We start from the raw sequence: 25,181 nt of genomic DNA on the forward strand, positions 1-25,181 counted from the left end.
TGATTCACTGCACAAATAATGCATCACTTCTTCTCCGTCCGAACTTCAGAAATCAAAATCAAACAATGTATGTTTTATGTCTCATGGTTGATGTATTAGTAAATGCTTTTACAAGCCAAATCAAAGATTTTACTAACTCCCTTTCTAGGAGGCTGCCATCCATGAACAGAATGAATGTAGTAGGGCTAGAGCCTAGAGATAGTCTGACCTGGATCCAATTGCCTCTGAGCAATGAGCATCCAAAAAAATCCCAGAAGTGGGAGACAATTCGACCAACCACAAAACTAGGCTGCCACAACTCTCCATCAAACGGAAAATGATTACGAAATGCCACGGTATTAGATGTGGCAAAAATCGATCCAAAATTCTTCTACATTCTCCCCAAAATATCCAGTTCTATTTGCAACTGTTTAACTATTGCCTCATCAGATATCACCACATTAACCTATGCATGAGTACTGAATGTTCGTTTCTACAGTCCCACATCGGGAAAACACAAGTAGGAGTTACATTGAGAGCTCTATATAACAAATTGAAAGCATATGGTACAACATACTTACCTGGACCGGTTCAATTGGTTATCAAGAAGGCTCATGGCCTAGATTGGTGACCTCCATTGCACTTAGGAGGGGTGCCTGTCTAAGGTTTACCCTAGTGGTGGAGCCTATGTCATAATTTGTGATAGTGGGGGCTTGCGTTCGCGCGGCCCCTACCCAAGAAAAAAAATATATATATCAGTCTGATGGTATCAAATTGGTTCTTCATAAAGAAATTCATTTTTGATGGTCACCAAAACTGAGCTGAATTTTACCACAACTGAATTTTCAGGTGTGTTATCTTAAAACTTTTCTACACCAAAATTTTATATTATCCTACGTCAACACAAAATGAAAAACAACAATTGGAATCAACAAGTTCGTCAATATTTTAATAGATTTTCAAAAGGACCACCATAATTAAAGGGAGAAAGAACTCTAACCTTGAATCTCAGAAAGCTACTCTTCTGACCTACACGGGAAGAGCGTCAAATAACACTTGTCAACACCAAAATTTCAACCACCCCACAGATAACAACAAAGACTAACAAACAAATGAGCAATGCATATGCAAATTTGAAAACATGATTTCGGATAGCCCCAAAAAAAGCACAAGAGCAAAAAGCAAACCAAGCAAGACCCATCAATAGTAGAATTTTCCAACTAACAGATAATTAACCCTTTAGAAGAAATAGAAAGTCACAAAAAATTTAGCATAATATGAGAATAAAGTACATATAAAACATGAGTAAGGAATAAGTTTTATTGAATAACTTAAACATTAACCCAACAATCAAATAAACTCAAACCCACCAATATGTGATTGAATTAGTGTACTCTAGATGAATGTCGATGGAATATCACCACATGTCTGATGAGAGAATGATGGAGACCCTTTCCTGAGACTGCATCTGGGTTTATCCAGCATCTCCTGGCTGCCTCCAAAATGACCTTATCATGACGAGTAAGGTTTGTGTCTAGTTTGAAAGTGAGACAGATTGAGAGATGGTTTAACTTGCTACAGTTTTGGGTAATGCATTAAAAAGGAGTGAAAAGGTGTATTATCTTTTAAAAAATGAGTGGGAATGTAAATTTTGTATTGGAAAGGTCATTGAGTGTGGTCTCTTCAAATTCTATATTTTGATTAAAAAGAAAAAAGAGAGTAAAAAATGTATAGAAAAAATCAAAGATTTATACACTTTGTCACTTTTATTAGTAGTATAGATAGATAAAGATATAGATTTATACTTTGATGTGACACCAAATCATGATGTTTCTAGCTGAGGTTTCCAAGAGGCATGCAATGCCATCAAAGGAGCCATCAAATGTATAAACTCCATCAAAGCAAGAAATTCAAAGTGCACTTGAATAAACAATCTACATTTTGCTTAGTCTTACAAATTGCAATCAATTTTTATTTAATCTGCGAAGAAAAACGCATGAATGTAACCTTTATGTTTCAACCTGCAGAGTAGTTCCAATAGACTTTGGGATCATGCAATATATCGAAGAACAGGTTACTCCCCTGCTCCAGCATAAACATAAATCTATAAACATTGATCTATTAGAAGCATCAAAGTCCCACCCATAATCCGATCTCTAGTTGCCATTTTCTCCCCATATCTCACAAATATTTCTGCTAAATCAAACAACCCAACCTCTCTCAATTTCTTCGCCACCTTCTCAAACATAATCACCCCTTCTTCATTTAAACAATAACGCAAAAATCGATTGTAATCAAACCTATGAACCTCAAGTCCTCTATTCATCACTCTCTGCACATACTTTGTTGCTTCTAAAGACTTCCCTGCCTACACTAAACCGCCAACAAATATGGTGTCAAAATTCACTAGTGGGTCTGATCCCTTGCAGTAACATTACATATGTATGTATTGTAGGCTCACAACCTCTCTTTATCATCTCTCTAAACACTTATATCTGGTTTCTCAAACCTTTACACAATCTTATAAGCCTCTCTAACTCGAGCCTTTGTCAATAGCCTATAAGTTAACGACCCCAATGTCAAATTATCAGCTTCAATCCCTCTCTTATGCATTTCTTCGAACACCAAATGAGCTTGCCCAAGCTTACTGTTTTTTACACATCCAATTTATCACAAGTTGGTACGTTGATAAACCCAAATCATCAATCCTTTTTCTCCTCATTGATTGAAAAAGCTTCAATGCTTCATCGAATTGATTAGTCTTGAAAACGGTCTCCATCATTGTCTCAACCGTCTATCCATCCAATTCTGTTTGCAACTGCTTAAGTATGCCTTCTCAGACATCACCACATTAACCTCGGGTAACGTTTGCTGCTGTAATCCCACATCGGGAAAACATAAATGTGAGGTATCTGGAGAGTCCTATATATTAAGTTAAAGTCTAATGCACAACATACTTACCTGGACGGGATCAATGGGTGACCAAGAAGGCCCATGGTCTAGGTTGGTGACCTCCATTGCACTTAGGAGGGGTGCCCGTTTAAGGTCTACTCAAGTAGTGGAGCCTACGTCATAATTTGTGGTAGTGGGGGCCTGCGTTCGCGCGGCCCCTGCCCAATATGTTAAACCCAAGGTTTTTTTATTTAACAAAGAATTGTTCTACATTTTCTAATTCTTCCAAAAAATAATCTCTATTATTCAAAATTCTCAAAATCCACTCCTTTAAATCAAATTTTAGCGTTGCTTAGCTATCCTATGGACACTTCTGACCGTTTTTCTAATTGTTCCAAAAAATAATCTCTATTATTCAAAATTCAAGGTGATGAGCTTCACCAGGAACTAATGACCGTTTCCCTGACAGACAGGTTGACCGGACTGCAATAGGAAAAATGCTGCAATCTATGGCCTCTTTTTGTAAAAGGCCATATCTTTCACTCCGCAATCCACACACACACATATATATATATATATCATCCATTTTCCATTTCAACAATCCTCTTCCAGCGCCCCATTATCCACAACAGAGTGCCCCAAAATCCCTCAGCAAAATGGGGAGATGCATATGAGATAACTTTGAAAAACTGCGGTACCAGACTTTGATTGCATTGCCACAATGCCAAAGAAACATATATCCGAGTAATGTTTGATTGCAATATAAAGGAGTGAATGAGCTTTTAAGGCCATTGGAAATCACAAGTTCATAACACACCATTTGGTTCACACTTGACAATGAGAAAGATATTTCAGCTTGGGAAGTGAAATAGATATGATGCAAGGTTCTTCGGATTGGGAAATTGCATAACAGCTATAATATATTCTTCCACGAGCTTAGCAACTTTCCATTCTGTGTCATTATTTGACCACCTATACGAGTTGCATCTGCCTTCGTTGGAGTCTCCCTAAATATTGGAAAAGCAAATATATAGTTCTCCAATTAAACATACGAAATCTTAAGAAGATAGATATAACCGTCTTTCTTCAAATGTGGGTCCAAAACAAGTATAAGATCCATTCACAGAGTATTGTATTTCATTGTCACCAATATTTGCATTTATATACTTTTTTGGAGTATCAACCAGTGATTATGTATGAATATATCATTAGTTTATGATGTAGGACCATTTATAGTAATGAGTCCAACAAATTCACCAGTTGTGATATCTAAAATGGAACTTACCGTGAATTGGTGCAGCTTAACCGAGTTTGCTGGAATGTTGTGGTACACCCCAGCTGGTTGGTTGCTCCTTCAAGAACCTCAGGATTTTTCATTTGGCCGGTGTCTGTCGGACTGTTAGGTGGATGTGCAGTATCTGCATCTAATAAAATAGAATTAAAGAAACTTGCATTGTAAAAATAATCAAGCTACAAAGGGAAACTTGATTTGAAATTATTATCAATATCCACAAACATCAACAGAATATGCTAATTAAATATACATATATATACGTATAAACCGAAATATGTTTATCCCTTGTGAAAAGAAAACTTGAGTATAAATTTTTCCTCCTCTTTTATACATACAAGGACCATGTAAATTGATGAAGGAAGTATATCAAAAGCAAACAACAAGAGCCAGATATCACTACTTAATCCCATTATTTATGTAGTCTGTTAAATTAGACAGAATCCGGAATCCCTACTACTTTTACTTATACAAGAGAACTATTATTCACACCTTACATATGACAATGTAATATATGGTTGAATTCTCCATAAATATCGTGCAGATATTACTGAGTGAGGTATCACATATTAAAATTAAATATCAGTGCAATTGTAGTGCTCTAGCGAAATATGTAATGCTATTGAGGCATCAAATTATTCTAGCAGGTCCCAAACTTCTCCCCTGCATCTGCATAAATGCAACATTTTAACCAACGGGCTTTGCAAGCTTATGCAGAGTAAAGGAACTTGCATTTCTTAACTATCTGAACAAAAAACATAAAACTAGTCAATAATAAGAAGCTAAATTGAAGCATTTGAAACAAAACCTTATTTGGCACAAGGAATAAGGTATATAGGGCATCTTCTTTTTTCTTTTTTCTTTTTTTTCTTTCTTTTTTTTTCTCTCCCCGGGAATTATAGGGCATCTTATTGATTCTTGAAATTTGAGTCCAAGAAAATTAAATTTTAAATCAATCAAGATGATATGTAGAATATGAAACAGTATCAGGGTTAATGCTATTTCCATGAATTTAAGTCCAGTTTCATAAATTTGTTAATGCTATTTCCATGAATTATTTCAAAATGCTTTCTGCATTTAAATTGAGCACCACAAAAGAATTGCAGAATTTTCTTGCATTCTTTGTTCCTTACAGGATTCCAATTATTATTATTATTTTTTAATAAAGTAAAAGTTCATTTAAAACCACCGAATAAGCTTGCCCAAGCTTACTTTTTTATCCGCTTATTATTTGTTAATGCTTCAATCCTCTCTTGTGCATTTCTTTGAACACCAAATAAGCTTGCTCAAGCTTACTCTTTTTACACATCCAATTGATAAACCCAAATCATCAATTTTTTTGGTCCTCATTGATTGAAAAGGCTTCAATGCCCCTATGGAATTGATTAGTCTTGAAAAGGGTCTCCATCATTTCTTCGACAGTCTCAATATCCTCCAGGAACCCTACATCAACCATCAATTTTCAAACTTTTGAAGCCCCGACCAAGAAATATAAGAAGATATGCGCATTCAACTTTTAAGCTTGCTTTTATATTAGTATTTGACACTCACAATGGGTAATAACATGAACAATGATCAGATATTCAGATAAGCATTCACCCTTCATCAAGCATCAATTTCACCGACTTGTCCTAATTTGCTAACAAAAGATCAAATATGCATTCAAGAGTCAAGTATCAGATCAAAGTTCTGTCTAGACTATCTTGACGTTGGGTTATAATGTTTGCTTCTGTTGTCCCACATCGACAAAACATAAATGCGAGTTATGTCTGACAGGCCTATATAATGAGTTGAAAGCATAACCCACAACATACTTACCTGGATGGGATCTATGGGTGATCAATGAGGCCCATGGTCTAGATTGGTGACCTCCATTGCACTCAGGAGGGGTGCCTATTTAAGGTCTACTCAAGTAGTGGAGCCTACATCATAATTTGTGGTAGTGGGGGCCTGCGTTCGCGCGGCCCCTCCCCAATCTGTAGTACAATGTTTTTCTGTGGTTTTTATATGCGTTAGCTTTCACATAAAGCCCAGAGATATTGGCCGCCTCTTCACCTTTAGAACCATCAAAACTGAAAAACGGCATGGCAGTTAGAAACAGAGGTTCTAAAAACTAGAACCAACAAAAGGAGGAACTTCAATCTCTGAAGTCAATATAGATTTCTCTTGCTGCTTTATGTCACAATTGTTTTAGAGATGTTGATTCTGCCTCTCATCTTTTTTTCGAGCTGTTCCTTTGCTCAATCAGTTTGGACTTGGTTTGCTTCAGTTTTTCACTGTCAAGTTTTTCTTCAGATGACTTCTTTTCAACAAGCCATTCATTGGGTTCTAAATTATTCTTCTTCTAGTTTGAGGAGGAAATTGGTGAAAGTCCTTTTTTGTCACTGCTCTATGGAGTATTTGGAGTGAAAGGAATTGCAGAATGCTTGAAGATACAAGAAGTCTTCTGCTTGGTTCAGATTGTAATGTAACCAGGGTGCTGATTCTTCCTTGAATCTCATCCTTGTGGGCTTTTGCTGTTGGTTTTGTTTGAGATTCTTCCTCAATAAATAACCACGTTTAACCAAAAAAAAAAAAAACTGTTTATATATGATAAATAGGAGAGGATTTGACCATAGTAATTCTCCTGCAAGCTATGTCATCCAATCACATCTACCGAAGCCCTTCAAATAGTTCTTGTACAAATAACCAAAATACAAGGCTTCTAGACATGTTTTTAGAACAATATCCACCATACTGTAATCTTTTAACTTATTTTATAATCTTTCGAGCCTCGTCAAATTTGTTTAAGCTGAGTTAACAGATAACCTTTCCCCATTCTACTCTTTCTATAGCCATATCTTCCATTCATCTAAGCAACTTCAGATCTTATGCAGAAAAATCTTCCGTGCCCCTTTTGTCTTTTCCCTCCACCTTCAAGAAAAGTGTATCCGTCTACAAGCACTAGTCCTGGTAGACGCCATCGAAAGAATTTTTTCAATAAACCTAACCCATCTAAACCTTTCGCTTACTTTGACTTATCAAAAAAAAAAAAAAAATCCTTTCCCTTTGCTACTTACAAAGTCCATGTTTAGGTACCCTAACGCATGCTCTTCTCAATCTGTCCATCTGTCTTTCAGCTCATCGAGCTCCACGTCCACACTCAAACATACTTTATTGATTCCCAAACTTCTGTCCTATCAATCAAATTTATGTTGTAAATCCTATTCGAAAAGATTCGCTTAAATAGTTCATTAATTATCAATTTATCAGCATTCCACTCTTTCCCCATTGATTTCATAGCATAGACTTAGTTAAAATTGATCACCACAGTTGCATGTTCAAATTACAAAAGTGAGATGCTTTTGTAGTTGTAGTTCTCATAACAACTCAAATGAAGAGAATATCTAAAGGACATAAATCAAATTAGAGGCGTTTTGTGAAACCCCCTTTTTATGTCATCAATTCATTTATGCTAAGGAATTTAGATGACCATTGTTCTACAATGATAATTCCATTTCATTGTTTCTATAGTATATTCCCCTGTAAAAGTAAAACAACAATAAATTTACTTAAACAAAATCTTTTAAGAAATCGTCAATAGGCCATAATTATACTACCCAACAAGTAGTCAGCATCAAAGAATTATCTACTATCATTAAATGCTTACCAACATTTGCATTAACTGTTAGTGATTGGCTGCTATCAAGATCACCATCCACAATCTTTTCCACATTCTTATCCAATTCTCTAAAACCCTCCAAACGCCCTTTAAATCCTGAATGAAACCCACTATCTGAAAATTTAGCACAGCATCCGAGAAAACTTTATCTTCTGAGCTGTTCCATCTTTCACCAACTCCACCACTAGTGAACTCTTTACTACTATGTTATAAATATTTTAATAAAAAACATAAAAAAATATTTAATATAATATTTATTATGTATATTATTAAATGTGTTACATAATTATTATTACAGAAGTTAAATAATATTTATGAGTATATTATTTGAATCATTATTTTTATCATAATATATCTTAGACATTACATATTTACTATCTATATATATGTATGGTAGTGGTGGTAGAGTTATATATGGTAGAGACATTGATCTAAAATATGGAGAGGTATATACTCCTATCATATTCTTTCTATCTTTCTAATATTTGTATATATGAATATATATGAGTGATGATATATGAATGAGTGAGACTCATATAAAAATATTCTATATTCTATTATATACTATTTTACATATTGAGTTTATGGGTACCGAGACAAGTATAGACTTGGACCTAGTTTTTCTGTGGTCGTGCACATGGAGGAGACGTCACTGCGAACTGATTGGGTTGTATCTTGGAATTGACTAGTTTCACCAATACCCGCATGAATGGGAGAATTATCAACTTTAGGTCCATGTGTTTACACATGCCTCAACAATCAGGCCAGTTCTTTCTTACCTATTTTATTATTGTCATTTTCATTCTTAATTTCTATTATTATATTAATCTGAATTATTTATCAGTTCTTATTCTTTATTATATCCATATTGTTCAATGATATATTATTCAGTTTAATTAAAGAATTGTTATTAGATTTTTCACATTGGTGGTGTTGTTCATTTCATTGAATCATTGCGTATGAATGTTGTATTTATATATTTTTCTATAAATATGTGAAATTTTTACAACAGTCTAAAGTTGATACGTTTTTTATATAAAATCGTATACTCCTAAAATTTTGTATTTGTTTATAATATATTTGTTTATATGCTTATTGAATTAGTGTAAAGTTATTTATTAGATAATATTATATGAGTAGGTTTTATTATTTTATTTAAAGGATATGAGGCAGTAACTTCTTTATATGGCACTAGTGTATTTTGATCTATATATGAATATTTCATATATGTGCTGATTTGAAGAAGGCTGTTTTTCAATTTATAGAATCATTCCTATTGAGCAAAGGAAAGTATAGATTCTGAAATGTTATATGAAAATTTTCTTTACTATATATAACCGTTATATATATTATTTTAATCGATTATTGAAATAGTTAAAAATTGTTCTACTGGGTTTGCTTTTATTTTTCAATCATCGTGATTTTATTTGAAGAATATAATTATGTACAGTAATATTATGTTTGAATCAGTTTCTGCATCATGAGTTACCTAATTATTGAGCATTATTTGGATTTTAGAAACGGACTATAGAATAGAAAATAAATGCAATATTTAAATAGGAAATTTATAATAGTAGCAAATTGCTTCCTATATGTAATGTTATCAAATTTTCCTATTTATTGGGACATAGACGAAGATTCAATGGTTATAAATGGGCAAAAGAGTAACTAACCATAAAGTGTAATTCATTCACATGGTGGCAAGTTATTGATCATAAGGTCAATTATAGATCAAACTATTTCCTCTCTTCTTTCCTTCACCCGGCAAAATACTCTTTCTTCTCTAACCCTTCACTTTCTCACTCTATATCCATCTTTATGCACTAAATGTCTTTCACATTTTAAGCTTGTTTTTAGAGTGATTAAAGTGAGATTTTATGAAGCCATAGGTGAGGAAGTTGATGAGTTGAGGAGAGTTTTTAATTGAGACCAATCTTGCAAGGGGCTAGGAATTTCAAATTTGGGGGCTGTTTTGAAGATCTTGCTTGGTTGAGATAGGGGTTGTCCTAAACCTCAATTCTTTTGTTTTTCTTATGAATTAACCTTCTTAGTTGAACCACTATATGACAAGAATTGAAATTTCCTTGCAAACATGTTATGTAGTTAAATATGAAATTTATAGTTTGTATATTAATGGTGTGTTGTGGTTTTCTTTCTTTTAAAAATTGAAATTTTTGCCCTTTAAATATTGGTTGTGTTCATGTGCATAGAACAAAAAATTCTAGTAATTACAATGGTTGGGTAGTTATGCTTATAAACTGAAATTCCTATGATAATTTAACCATGAAATTGTTTTGTTGTAAGCTTCTTTTTGTTATTGTGTTGTTGTTGCAAGTCTGAAATTTTGCTGCTTACATGGGGATGACATGTTATTTGTTTTAAACATTGAATTAGAGCTCTTCTTAATGTCGGTTGTGTTTATGTGTATAAAATTGAAATTATAGTAACCATAATGGTTGTATTGTTGTTGATTAGATGTTGAAAATTTGATGTTTAGTTTACCTCACTTATGGATTGTTTAGTTCTAAGTTAGGTGTTGTTAATATTGTTTAAAAATAATAATAATAATAATTAAAAAAAAAAAAAAAACCCCGATTGGTACATTGTCCTTAAAGCGTGCATGATGGTTTTGATGTTGGGTGTTCTCTAAACTGAAAAATTAGTTATTACAACGATGGTGTTATAGTTTTATATAAAACTGAAATTTGTACCTTGTTTCTAAAGCATGAATAAGATTGTTTTGTTGTAAGGATTATGGTGGTTGTTGTTGCTCAAAAACTGAACTGGGACCTTGACTTCAAAACATGAATGATTATGTTGTGGGTTTAAAATTGTCATTTTAGTTTGTTATTGAGTACAACTTATAGAACTGAAATTTGATGTTGGAAATGATATAACATTATGAGATTATGAAGTGTATCATTCATGCATTACATTGGGCATTACATGGGGCAGAACAGATTTTTTTTAAAAGGAGAAGATTTTATTTTCGAAATGAAAGCAAAATCTGAAATTTGGGGAAAATATTCGATAGAATTTTGGATAATAGAGAGAGACATTGGCACCTCATTAACATTGCATTTCGTTGCGTTTACGAGATCGTATTATGTGATGATTATTATTTCCCGAACAAGCATGACCCTTTTTCTTATCGCTATTCTTTGTTTGGATTCACGGAGGCATTAAGGAGTGCGTTTTAGGCATCTTCTACTGAACCGTTGTGCTCACTCCTTACTATTATTTTTCAGGACACGAAAAGGAAGTGGCGAAAGACATCCCCCACAGGTTTAAACAGGACTTAACGGACTTTTTTTTTTATTTTCTGTTGTATATACAAGTTTTGTAAAACTTTAAACTTGTTTTGTATCTCTTTCGTAAGCTTATGTCTTGGGACTGTAGTCGGATGTAATGTTTCATGTAAATGAACTTTTGGTTTTTTCGTCTATGTGTGTGATCGTGATATTACCATTATAGATGCATGTGGTAACTGTTGTGGGACAGGGTTAGCCTTTAGTATGGCTCACAAATGAGTTTGAAAATTGCAAGACTTTAGAAATTTAGAATCCGTATTTTAGTTTTTCAGATTTGGTATGATGTATTCCCTTGTAGTTTAGAATTAGGAATGACTGTAGTGACAGTAGATGACCTCGGGTTCGAGTAAGGACCCGGATACGGTTTGGACCCCTAAGTTTGGGTCGTTACAAAAATGGTATCAGAGCATTTTCTTAGAATTTCGGGCGTGACACTATATTTATACATGATGAGCACTAAAAAGTGCGTATTTAAACCCCTTAAGCTTAGGCATTCTAGTACCTTTATCTATCTTACTTTACCGTTTTAGATTGATTTCGTATTATTTCCTTTTTCAGGCACTTATCCCGAAAATAAGCTAACTTAGCCAAAATAAGAGCTTAATTGAAGCAATTCTGGGATTAAACAAAGAAATGAGCAAAGTGGAGAAAGAAGGAAGCAAATGAAGCAAAAGGTGGCAAGCTGCAAAGTTCGATCGATCTAAGTTCAAGGTTCTATCGATCGAACAATGATCGATCTCAGCACTTCAAGATAGATCCAAGCTTTGACCCAAAAGTATAAAGTTCCAAAAGTTTAATCGATCCAACACCATCATTCGATCGATCGAACACTATTGTCCTTATTCAAATGATTGATACTATCTACAGCTGTACCACCCACTAACCACTTTTGTCCTTTTCCCATAAATATCTCGGATTTGTCTTTTTCCAAAAAGCTCAGCCAGTTGGATCGATCCAGCCTAAGTTTAATCGATCTTACTTACTTTCGATCGATTCAAGTTCAAGGTTCAATCGATCGAACTTCCTCTAGTGCGAAAAAGTTAAAATTCCATCTCATTGAAAGTTGTCCTTTATCCAATCATTAAGGAATATTGGGTGCACGACCCCAGCCTATTTTTGGTGTCATTTTGACCTACCTATATAAGGATAAGGATTGTTTTTACACAAAAAAAAAAAAAAAAAAAAAAAAAAAAAAAAAGCTAACATTTATTTTCATATCATCTCTTAGAGAAAAAGTTTAAAGGATAAGGAGGCTAGAGACACCATTGGAGTTCTATATCAACAATGAGCAGATTTCAACCATGGAATTAGCCCTTGGGGGTTGGAGCATCATTACCATGAGTGGCTAGACATCTTCTTGGGGCTAGAGTTAGCCCCAAGCATGCTTTCTATATCTTAATCTTGTGTATTATTGAGGAATTAGTGTTGTAATTGATGTTTTGATACTTTGATATATATATATCTTGTTTATTTAATGATTTATGTGGTTTAATGCTTCCAATTGGTCATTTCATTCTATCCATATGTCTATGTATACTAGAATAGATGTTCATGTGCTTGTCTCTAGATTTTGTGTTATTGATGCATGTCTATGTGTATTGATGCTATAGATTTGGAGATTGTTAAAACATAGTACTTAAAGGAATGCTTTTGTGATTCTCTTGATGGTTCATACTTATCTCTTGATGGATTGTGCATCTCCCCTAGTTTATTTTCATGCTAGTGTTGTAGATGTAGTGTAGTTGTAGTGTAGTGTTAAATGGGAGGACAATCTATGCTTGTTGTTTGATGATTCAAGCTTTTGAATGCAATTAGCATATGTCTCTAACCTTGTGTTGTATTTGGATTGTGAGCTTAATGAAAGGATTAATGACTTGTTTTGATTTATTGTACCTTTCACATGTTGTTTAGACAATATATGCTTCATTGCTTAGATATATTGTGCCTTTCACATGATGTTTAGACAATACATACTTAACTAGTCATCCTTGCTTGTTGAATCAACCAAACACACACACACACCAATATTGCAACACACCATTTGCCCTCATTAATCACTTGTCAATGATATAGAAATGTATTGCTTGGTGGTGATCTCTAAACCCCAAGATCTCTCTCTCTTACTTACTCTTAATTGCATTCTTTGCTATCACTTAGTTTAATTTAGTTGCTCTTTAATCAACTAACCAACCAATTATTTGATCACTCGACCTACTAGCCCTAATTGTGATTCCACGACATTGCTCGATCCCCACAATCCCTTGGGACGATCCCTACTCACTCTTGCTACTTTAGTAGTAGTGTTAGTAGTGGTTTTTATAAATTTAAACTTGACCCAAAAGGCTTTTCTTGAACCACACATTCATTACATCCATTTGGCGTGTAGGAACGGCCACTCCGTCAGATTTTGGCGCCGTTGCCGGGGATTTGTTGATTAGATTTGGCAACGTCGGATTTGTGGAATTGATTATGATTAGTACTCTTTTAATCATGTCTTTACTTTATTTTTATTTTTCTTTTTGGTTACTTGTTGTGTTGATTACTTAACTAGGTGCATTATTGGAGAGGAAGCAAGCAAAGTGGCCATCAAGCATTCAATTCAAGCAAGCAAAGAAAGTAAAAAGCTAAAAATTCTAAAATTACTAAGCTAAGCTTTAAATTTGGAGTTGAAGTGCTAAAGGACCTTTGTGAGATTTTCTTTACTCAATCCCTTAGTTAAATCGTCGGCCCGTGTGGAGGCTTATTTTTTATTGTCTTGCATCATTGTTGTTAAAGTATGGGAGTGTGAATTAAATGTTTGTGGAAGAAGTCTAATTGCATTGTTGTGAAGGCATAGTGTTTGTCATTCTTTGTATTTGTTGTGTTTTGCATTGTGCATGCATGGACGTCGTTCATTGAGACCAACACTTATCCCTCTTGATTTATATCTAGAATCTATCATTAGAAATCCTAGGGGAAGAGGAAGTTCAAATAGAGCTAATCTTTCAATGAATGACCATAATGACAATCATGTTGAGGACATTGGTCGCATAGACCAACAAGGTATCCTTCATCCCAATGTGCACAATGAGAACATACAAGTACCATTAGGCATGCCTAGGCCATTCATTCACCAACCACCACAACAACAAGGCCAAGTTCCATATGGAATGCCAAGGGCAATGTATGCTCCACAACCTCCTATCAACAATCAAGGAATTCAAAACCAAGTTGTTCATGTTGCACCTCAAGTAGCTAATCCACCTCTTGCTTTAAGAGACCATTATGTGCCTAATGAGTATAATGCACCTACATGCATCCAATTGCCTCCATTCAGAGCACATCATTATGACATTAAGCCACAAACCATTCAAATGCTTCATAACTATCATGGACTTCCAAGTGAAGAACCTTACAAGCATTTGGATGAGTTTCTTGAAGTATGTTCCACCGTAAAATATACGGACATGCCAGAAGAGGTTTTAAGACTCAAATTTTCTCCATTCACCTTAAAAGACAAGGCAAAGTATTGGTTTAACAATCTTAGGCCTTTTTCAATCACTTCTTGGGCATAAAATGCGACAAGAGTTCTTGAATAAGTACTATCCGGTTTCTAAGACCAATGCCATGAGGACCTCAATTCGAGAATTTTCACATTGGGATGGAGAAACGTTTCATGAGGCATGGGAACGCTTCAATGAATTGCTTAGGAAGTGTCCACATCATGACATGCCCAAATGACAATTAGTTCAATACTTCTTTGAGAGCTTATCGGACAACTATAAGGGTATGGTTGATGCTTCCATGGGTGGCTCATACATTGATAGGCATGAGGATAACGTATGGCGTCTCTATGAAAGCATGAGTGAAAATTCTTTACATAGAACACTATCATCCAAGAATGGTAGAAATTCACAAGGTAGGAAGAGTGTTGGCTTACATTAAGTCGACCATTCAAATGAAATAGCCGCCGAAATGAAGCCTTTGTCTCAAAGGTTTGATCAATTTTTGATTAACCAAAACTCGACGAACCAAGTATCTTCCTTCCCTAACCATTCTCATCGTGCATCAAATGAAACATATATGACTTGTTCTAGTATTCTTAATTCTACTTCTCATTGTCCTCACGGACAAATGCAAAGTGAACCTAATGAACAAGTCAATGCGGCTTTTGTGAACCAAGGGAACAATCCTTATGGTACTCATTATAATCCAAGTTGGAGGAATCATCCGAATTTCTCTTGGAAAAACCAAAGAGAGGGCTCAAACCCTTCCCAAGGTGGTTTTCAAGGGAAGTACATTCCACCTCCACTTCAAAACCAAGGATCCCAAGGTTATAGACCTTATCTATCACAAGGGAATCAATTTGCTAATTCTCATTTTCCCAACCAATCTTATTCCCAAGGTAATACTAGAAGTCCCGCCTTTGAAGAGAAAGTTTTGAATGCTTTGGGCACTTTAGAGGCTAACACTCAATTGCTTCATTCTTACTCTCAATCTATTGCAAAGCTAGAAACCCAAGTAGGGTAAATAGCAAGCACTCTCAATGCAAGAGAAAAAGGAAAGATGCCTATAAATGCCCCACCTAAGCAACAATGTGTTGTGGAAACCCATTCCTCATCGGAAGGCCACACCATTGAACATGTTAATGCGGTGACTACCTTGCAGAGTGGTAAGATTGTGGACAATCAAGTTGGAATGTCTAATGAAGAGAGTGAATCAGCGCAACCTCAAGTTGTCACCGGTCCCGTTTCACATCCCATTCCTCCTTCATTACATATACATGATCTTGTAAATGAGAAAGTTTTAAAAGATGTGTTTGGAAAAGAAGTTTTGAAAAATGATGTTAAAAAATTTTTATTGAAAAAGATTTGAAAACTTCTTGTATTGAAGAGAGTTCAAAAGAAAATTTTGAAAAAGTGTTTGAACCAAAGGTTCCATTTTTGGATGCCTTAAAAAGGATCCATTTCAAAAGACAAGCAAAAGGCAAAAACCAATGAAATCATGGAAATGTTTAGGCTAGTGAAAGTTAATCTTCCACTATTGGATGCAATCAAGCAAATTCCGGCTTATGCCAAATTCTTGAAAGACTTGTGCACCCAAAAGCGGAAGAACAAGAGCCAAGCACCAAGAAAAGTGGTTTTGACCGAGCAAGTAAGCTCAATTTTGCAACATAACACTCTTCCAAAGTTTAAGGACCCCGGTTCACCCACTACATCATGCATTATTGGTGATCATATCATTAATCAGGCGCTTCTTGACTTATGAGCAAGGGTTAACCTTCTTCCATACTCGGTTTATGTCAAATTGGGCTTAGGTGAATTGAAACCGATGTCGGTAGTTTTGCAACTTGCCGACCGATCCATTAAGAAGCCTAGGGGTATAATTGAGGATGTTTTGATAAAGATTAACAAATTCTTCTTCCCGGTTGATTTCGTTGTCATACACACGGAACCGGTTCCCAATCCTAATAGCCAAATTCTTGTTATCATTGGCCGTCCTTTCTTAGCAACCGCTAATGCTAACATCAATTGTAAGATGGGGATAATGAAGATCTCATTTGGCCACATGAAGGTGAAGTTGAATATCTTTAATCCCACACCCAATTCATTTGACAAATATGAAGGAGAAGTTAATGTTATAGATGAATGTCATAATCTTCAATGCCAAGGAAATGAGCTTTTGTGTAAAACCAAAACTTCCAAAGGATCATCTTCAACCTTGCATTCTAAAAGTCTTGTTTCAAACTCTTGCTTTGAAAGGGCATGGAAGCCCAAAGGTTGTAATTGCATAAACAAGGGACCAAAGACTTCTTTTGAGCTTAATCCAACAAGTTCTTCAAAGAACCATTTGTTGGGTGGAGTTCAAAGCGTCTATCATCCCAACAAGGAGGGGATGCATTATAAGATCTTTGATCTGGGCTAAAAGAGCCCAATGTCTTGCTAGAGACATTAAAGACTAGCAAAAGCATTCGTAGGGTGTTAAAACCTTATTCCTCCCCCATTTCTATCTTTCATTTCATTTCTTGCAAAGTCTAGATACTTGTTTTTGGTTCATATGCATTTCAAGGAACTTTGGTGAGGATTGCATAAGCTTTCATGTCATTATTGAGCATTTTGCATAGTTCGATCGATCTCAAACTTGAGTTCGATTGATCGAACTCTTCTCTGCATCCAACACTTAGAAAAATTTTCGACCTGCAGAAACCTGCATCCAAATCACCTCTCTGTCCCATTGTTCGAACCAACTCTAAGATCGATCAAGAGACCTTCGATCGATCCAACTTCCAAGTTTGATCGATCTCATAACTCAACATTTAGAAAAATTTTGAGCCTGCATCAACCTGCATATTTCAGCTCTCTGTCTGATCGTTCGAAACATTCCAAGATCGATCTGAAAGTTCTTCGATCGATCCAACTTCCCAGTTCGATCGATCTCATGTTCCAACACTTAGCCAAATTTTTGAACCAAAAACCTGCATATTTTTGCTCTCTGTCTGATCGATCGAACTCTTGTTTCAATCGATCTCAATCTTGATTTCATTATTTTAACTTTATTTTGACTTTTCAAAATTTCAAAAATCCAAAAATATCTTCATTTTTATTTTATTTTATTTCATTTTACTTTATTTTATTTTCATTTTATTTTATTACATTTTCAAAAATCCCAAAATATCTTAATTAATTATTAATTATTAAGTGTTTATTCAATTTAAATTTTTTTTTTTTTTAAAAAAAAACTTTGAAGAGAGTTCATCAAAGTTCGATCGATCACAATTGAGTTCGATCGATCGAACTCTGTCGGGAATGTTTTTAAAAATAGAATCGAGGGTTCTCAAGATCGTTCATTTAGATCGATCTTACCCTCTCTCAAACCCTAGACCCTCTCGTTGCCGTCACTGTGCATCATCATCTTCCCCTTCTCCGGCAAGCCCTCCGGTGTCATCAAGCTTCCCGAATCACTCTCTCTCATCTCGGTTTCATCTCTCCCTCTTCATCTCCAATTTTCTCTTCGGTTGAGGTAAGAACCGAGATTTACTTTGAAGCTTGATTTGATTTGATGCATACATGTTCCATATATTTGATTTAGGATGCTTAGATGATTGAATCCACCATTTTTGAAGCTTCGAAGCACTGTATTTCTATATATATGTGTGTGTTGCTTCGTGTATATATACTTTGCATATTTTTGGATTTTGATCTCATTTTGGGAGTTTGGGCTTTGATCAGTGATAGGGATTTGTTGATTTGTTGTGTTAATGGGCCCACGAACACGTTCGTGTGGGCCCCATGCTTCCAAGGTCATAGATCTGTGACCTTTGGGTTATCATCGTCGCATAGTTCGATCGATCGAACTCATGTATTCGATCGATCGAAGTAGTGAGATCGATCTCACTTACCTTCGATCGATCCAACTTTTGTGATCGATCTCATTTCTTTTTATGATTGATCGAACTTTACAGATCTTACACACACACTTCATTCATTATATCTTATGTTCATGTTATCATACTATGCCCAATGACTGTGATATTCCACATTGGATGCATTTCATACTTACATTGTTTAGCATGTTTCATATTCTACCACTTGCATAGATTCATGTCATATTTGTTTTGTCTATTTTACTTGACATACATGATTCTATTTCGTACTTTTAAATTTCTTATTCTGGCACTAACTTCCATTGCAAGTTTTTCTTTTTCTTTTTGCAGGCCATGGTAAAGAGGAAGACCATTGCCAACAGGCAACACGGGCCCACCCGCCATACTAGGCCACGGACAGAGGAGCCCGCAGAGCCCTCTTATGCACAGCGGGAGCCAACACAGGCTACCCCGCCTCAGTCACCATCTCATGAGCCTGAGGATGATCACATACCATCCACTTCTACGGCTCATCCTGCTTTCACTCCATCACCATCTCCACCGCAGACTGGAGCTGAGCATTCACATATACCACCTCAGCCAACTCAGCCTGCTCAGCCAGCTCATCTGTGGCGTCATAGGCCCATGCCTCGATATGCACATATGACACTCGACCATGAGTCAGAGTTTGACACGGCCTTATTCTCTCAATCGGTGCTGACCCGATCTTCCTACCAGGATATTATTCAGAGGGGCCTAGCCGCTGTTCTTGCCCCCGTTACAGAGCTGGTTTACCCACGGCTGGTTAGGTTGTTCTACCAGAACCTCCGACCATCGCCGCGTACCACAGCCGAGATGGTCACTTCTATCAATGGCTATCCGATCACCATTAAAGTGGACACTATAGCCCACTCTTGCCGCTGTCCACACAGATGTCCTCCAGAGCTTCGGGACACATATCCGAGGCTATTCAGGCCTTCATATGCCGACATGGCAGTTTCCCTCATAGGTTACCATGCCAGTGGCACGACTTTCACCACCCGGACATACCTTCCAGACGACCTATGGATTATTGATTCCGTCCTTTACCAGAATATCTACATGGCGGGGCACAAGATTCAAAGGAGGGGCGATTATCTGACAGCCCTTTACTCTTTCTACACCGGGCACTGGGTGTCCATTCCCGCTCTCATCTGGAGTGTGATGAGGAAACTGTATGACGAGTACATCAGCAAGGAGACGCCCGGACGGGTTAAGTCTCTTCCTTTCAGCCACCTTATCACCCATATTCTCATTGACCAGCGTTATCCCATCCATCCTCGGGAGCACCCCGAGACAGGTTCCTGTCACTTCCTCAGGAAGGACTGGAACAAGACCTATCGCTCCCTTATTACCAGGTTGCAGGACCACGCGGTACTGGCTGTAGCAGAGTTGGAGCTGGAGGAGGCACAGGTACAGTCCCAGGCACAGGCACAGGCAGCAGCAGCACATCCCACAGCGGACGACGCACCAGTCGATCCAGCTGCTGAGCACTTAGACATTGACTTAGAGCGCCCTGCAGATGATGCAAAGCAGGACTCTCCAGCCAGGTCGCCCATTCATGAGCAGGAGCAGACTCAGGAGCTTGAGACTCTAGATATAACCCCCGGCTTTGGAGTACGTCTGTAGATGCTCGAGGATGCTGTTGTTACCATCCGAGCTGACCTCACAGCCCACAGAGCTGAGTTTGCTGCCTTCCGCACGGATGTCACAACCATGTTCAGAGATTTATCCAGAAACATCCGCGGAGCCAAACCTGCCCGTCCTACCTTATCTTCTTGAGCTCCCAGTCTTTTCTATCTTATGATCCCTCTCTCCTTTTGATATTTTACTATTGTTAGTGTATTATTTTTACAGCTGGTCTGTCGGCTTTAATATTTTTGTTGTACATGCACTTTATCCGTTTTATATATATCTATTTTTGCTATGGATGTCTTATGATTGTATTCTCATATCTGTATGTTTGACTCCATCAGGTGCATCAACGTGAGTTCAGTGAGAGAGTGCTATCCAATTTCCAGGACCACCCTTACACCTCTCTCATTTCTTTATCTGTTCATCCCATTTACACTTGCATGTCCACTGTGCACTGAGTATCCCATTTTGTTATCTGATAAGTTTATCCAAGTGCCAATTTTTATGACCACAGTTCATCCTAAGTTTGGGGGGGGGGGCAATTGTGATACCCATCGGATCTGAGACACGGGTTGATCAGGCTCAGGCCCAAACCCGAGAAAATATCAAACAATTAAGTATTTTATAACGAACACGGAATACAAAATGAAATAAGAATAAATATTAAAAGCTAAAAAGAATACTAATATAAAATTCTCAACTAATAAAACTTAGTAAAATCCAACTGTCAAAACCTCCATGATTACAACTCGGGAATCCAACTAGTGGACCCCTAAAGAAAATCTCAACTGAACTGAAAATTGAAAATAAATAAGCTGGAATCATCGAAAGAAGTCCTACGTAAACAAATGAATATGAGACTGTCGTCGACCAGCACGATCAAGCTCTAAGGCTGAAACCGTCCTGTACCTGAAAAGAATAATAGAAGAGTGGGTCAGACCCACGAGCAAGTTCTAATCTAACTGTAATCCATGCAGTGACCCGATACGCAGATACACCCTAGATACCTCACAATATCTATTTAGTCCATACCTACATATATCCACACTAAAGGACATTCACTGGACTATAATAGGGGTCTCAACCTGAATAGAAGGTAACATGCGAAAACGCACCCAAATGTGGGCATGAGTACCTAGACCTAACAGGGTACACCTACCTATTATATCCAGCTACGCATCAACTGCATATATGCACCCTAACCAATGAGCCTGAGACTCAAGCTCATCTCATGGTACCATAATCATATATCTAAAGTCCGTCCAAATCCAGAGTATGTCATTCAATTATTCATTGAGGTGACATACAAGACACAGTCCAGTTAGTCGTTCAACTTATTCAGCTGATATGACTTAACACAATTTAGGATTCAATATTTTACAATCCATTCCTTTAATCCGATAGGTTAGGTCTTAGCGTTTTGAGCTACATCATCCCTAGTATGCCACCGGTGCATACAATCCTCCATATCCATATAAGTTACAAAACCAAGATAACAGTTCAGCAACATAAATCCAAATTCATAATCCAGTTACCAACCATAACTCAAATAATTGCAGAGTATGGTATAACATTTCAACAAGTTCAGTTAAAAACATACTCCAGTTAATTGCAAAATAAGATTTAATAATTCAACAATTAAATTTCACAACCATTATCCGGTCCAAATCCAAAGTCGCGTTAATTGCAAAGTAATGTGTGACATTACAGCAATTAAATCCAAAGTAAAAATCCAGTTTAAAGGAAACCAAGTAAACTACAAAATTATGAACCGTAGTTTAGCAACCAAAATCTAAAAACATGCATAGATCAAAACTAATCAATACCTAACCCTATCATGCATTTAAAAAAATTTAATAAACATATTAGATCCCACTGGAATGCCCAAAAATAAGCTTAATCAATTAAGTCTTCATCCATCCTTTAACTGTATACAATATGCACAAATTTTACACGGTTTATTCCATTAATATAGAGGTAATCTTTAATCAATTAAAAGTCTTATTAATACCCAAGATTAACTTTTTAATCACTCTGGAGAATCCCATAATTTTCCAAAACAGTTTAGACACTCAACCGTTTCAAAAAAATGCGTCAAAAACCATTACAGGAAGCCATTTTGGGGTGGAGCCTGCTCCAAAACTTTGGGAGCAGGCTCCAATCAGCCTGGAGTCGGCTCCACTACTCTTGGAGCCGGCTCAACATGTGTGGGAGCCTGCTCAACACTTCTATGGAGCCAGCTCTCACCTCCTTGAGAACCGTCTTCAACCGCTACAACTCCTGTGACCTTCTGTATCGTCTCCGGTCACCCCCAAGCTGTCTATTTGGTTTTAAAATAGTTCCTAAGAGTCCTAACTGTGTTCAATATAATCCCCATGATATGTTTACAACAGTTGAAATTAAATACAAAAACTACCAGTTATGCAGACTAAGCATGCTTTAAGAATACCACTGAAAAACAAACATGCACGAACTGTATTTTAACAGATTACCACACATATATATATCATCAATATGGCATATAATATACGTGTAAACTCAGTTACTCATTAATTAAATCCTAGAGACTATCTAGGTGCACAGAACACAAGCCACAAGGAAGGAGGAAGAAAAGAACTTGCTTGTGATTTCAATTATGAAATCTTGGTGTCGTATCCACTGTTCCGGCAGCACTGAACTATTGTCTATCCTCCTCTGACGTCTGTTCTTCCCTTCTTCTAGGTCCGACCTTGAAACCTCAATCGAATCCCACACCAAACGTGCTCTGTTCTCTCAAAACCTCACTTTGTATCTCTCTGTCTTTACAGAACTCAATTTACGTCTATAGGCTAAATGTTATGATCGTAAACCCTTGACTTATTGTCATGGTGTATTTATAAGCTTTAATCCCTAAAACCCTAATCCTTGTAAGATTAGAGACAAAGCTCAACTGGGCCCATAAACCACCCTCATTATAAACCTTGTCGGCTTCCACCTACGGGACTTCTAACAGAAACCCTAATCGTGATATTAAAAAAATGTCCCTAATTTAACAACTGAATAATAAAACAGTGAAATACAAATAAAATAATATAAGTAACAAGTAACAGAAAATATCACACAACAATTAACAATTTAAATAAATAACAATGCACATAAAACCATTAAATTAAAAAAAAAAAAAAAACAATTAACAAATGCAAGTAAACAATTAAACCACCAAAAAGAGCAATTAAACAAATAAAAACCAAAAAAATAAAAATTAAAATGCCGAGACTATCCTTTTAAAATTAGGTGTATTACAGCAATGCCACCCACTTCGGATACTTCATTCCCGATCATTCTTGCTTAGTTGCACTGGTATACTCTTTCTTTTGTTCTCTTTGCACATTGAGGACATTGTGCAATTTAAGTTTGGGGGGAATGGTGATTTACAGTATTAGTTTTAAATTCAAATTTTTAGCATGACTTGTGTATTTGAGGGATATTTCTATGATTGGCCTATATCTAGCTATGATTTTGATCTTTTGAGGACTATATTGCTTAAAATTTAAAAATTGCTTGACTTGAGAGTCCAATACTCCTTGTATACCTTATGAATGCCATTTAGGAGTAATTTTTTTCGAAAAATTTATATCATGCTTACACTTGTGGTCCACATCATTTTGATTTTGTGATTGTTTTGAGATTCATTCTAGGATTCTACACTAGCACCGGCGCACATTAGTATTCATTTGTGGGGTACAGGCTTTATTAATTATTGAATTGGTTATATCCCAATTGAGCTAGTAGCGCATTGAAAGCTTTCATTCTTGATAAAGGTAGATAACAACCCCTTTTCACTAAGTAACCGAGATTCTAGCCTCATCAAGCACTGAACTTCTCATGCCGAAAGGTGGAGGGCCCAAACTCTAGGTTAATAATTGAATTCAAAAAAAAAAAAGTTGGAAAAGTAATAAAAAAGTGAGGACTTCTCCCAAAAGGTGAGAAGTAGGAAATGATTAGATGGTTGTTGTCTTGATTTGTAACCTAGTTGATTTGAGCTTGTAAGTCCGTAGGGGTATTTGAATGCCTAATGCCCTAAAGCCGTCTGGTTTGGGAGTCATTGACCTAACGCTTGACCTCATGAATCGCTAGAAAGCTTAACATATCAACACATTGCACTATACTTCCATCTTTGATCCTCAATAAAAATAAATAAAAAATAAATAAAAATAAAAATCGAATGAAAAGAATAAGCGCACCTAGATGAATAAAGCTTTAATAAAAGGTCCACTCTTTGTCTTGATGTTCGGTACTAGATTTGTGTGCTAGTTTGAGGGTAAGGATGTGATTAATTCTTTAGTTGGCTTATATAACAACAAATTTGATGCCGGTCCACTCAAAAGGATTCTAGAGTTGTTTTGATTTGCATGATCATTTTCTTGATGTGTGGAGGACCATACTTGCTTGCTTGATGCTGAAATTTTGGGAGATTGCTTATAAAGGGTTGAAAAATTACATACTTAAGGTAGTTTTCTCCCAATACTTGTTTGCAATATTGGTACCTCTTTTGAAATAATGAGCTTAATGTTTGTGGGTACCATTTCTGGAAACCCTCACGAGACTTCATTCGTCCACTAGGGGTAACCTAGGCGTTTAAAAGGCTTGTTGCATATGCCAAGTGCAATCGTGTTCCCTACGAAAGTGGCGTTATCCATTTATTATTTTCTAGATTCATACTTGTATAGTTGTTTATTTCATTCCTTTACTTTCTAGTTCATTGCTAGTGACTAGCAATATTTAAGTTTGGGGGTGTGATGAGCACTGAAAAATGCGTATTTAAACCCTTTAAGCTTAGGCATTCTAGTACCTTTATCTATTTTACTTTACCGTTTTTTTCCTTTTTCAGGCACTTATCCCGAAAATAAGCTAACTTAGCCAAATAAGAGTTTAATTGAAGCAATTCTGGGATTAAACAAAGAAAGGAGCAAAGTAGAGAAAGAAGGAAGCAAATGAAGCAAAATGTGGCAAGCAGCAAAGTTCGATCGATCCAAGTTTAAGGTTCGATCG

At 36.3% G+C, this 25,181-nt stretch overlaps 1 long non-coding RNA gene, 3 other non-coding genes and 1 pseudogene across 4 annotated transcripts; 4 read left to right on the top strand and 1 right to left on the bottom strand.

Moving 5' to 3' along the window:
* The first annotated feature begins 552 nt into the window (after positions 1 to 552).
* On the top strand, positions 553 to 713 carry LOC132297578 (U1 spliceosomal RNA). The gene has a single exon (XR_009479282.1). It is a non-coding gene; the product is annotated as a U1 spliceosomal RNA (small nuclear RNA).
* Positions 714 to 2,932: 2,219 nt separating this feature from the next.
* LOC132297563 (U1 spliceosomal RNA) lies at positions 2,933 to 3,093 on the top strand. The gene has a single exon (XR_009479267.1). It is a non-coding gene; the product is annotated as a U1 spliceosomal RNA (small nuclear RNA).
* Positions 3,094 to 5,972: 2,879 nt separating this feature from the next.
* LOC132297564 (U1 spliceosomal RNA) lies at positions 5,973 to 6,133 on the top strand. The gene has a single exon (XR_009479268.1). It is a non-coding gene; the product is annotated as a U1 spliceosomal RNA (small nuclear RNA).
* Positions 6,134 to 9,567: 3,434 nt separating this feature from the next.
* LOC132294835 (uncharacterized) lies at positions 9,568 to 12,614 on the top strand. Its single transcript, XR_009478220.1, has 2 exons — positions 9,568 to 11,108; positions 11,693 to 12,614. It is a non-coding gene; the product is annotated as an uncharacterized LOC132294835 (long non-coding RNA).
* Positions 12,615 to 14,745: 2,131 nt separating this feature from the next.
* On the bottom strand, positions 14,746 to 14,844 carry LOC132298039 (small nucleolar RNA R71; annotated as a pseudogene).
* Between the last annotated feature and the right edge of the window lie 10,337 nt (positions 14,845 to 25,181).

The sequence above is a fragment of the Cornus florida genome, unplaced genomic scaffold, assembly GCF_030987335.1.
Source record: "Cornus florida cultivar Cherokee Brave unplaced genomic scaffold, ASM3098733v1 CherokeeBrave_3.0.0_Hap2_Chr02, whole genome shotgun sequence".
Lineage (NCBI taxonomy): Eukaryota > Viridiplantae > Streptophyta > Magnoliopsida > Cornales > Cornaceae > Cornus > Cornus florida.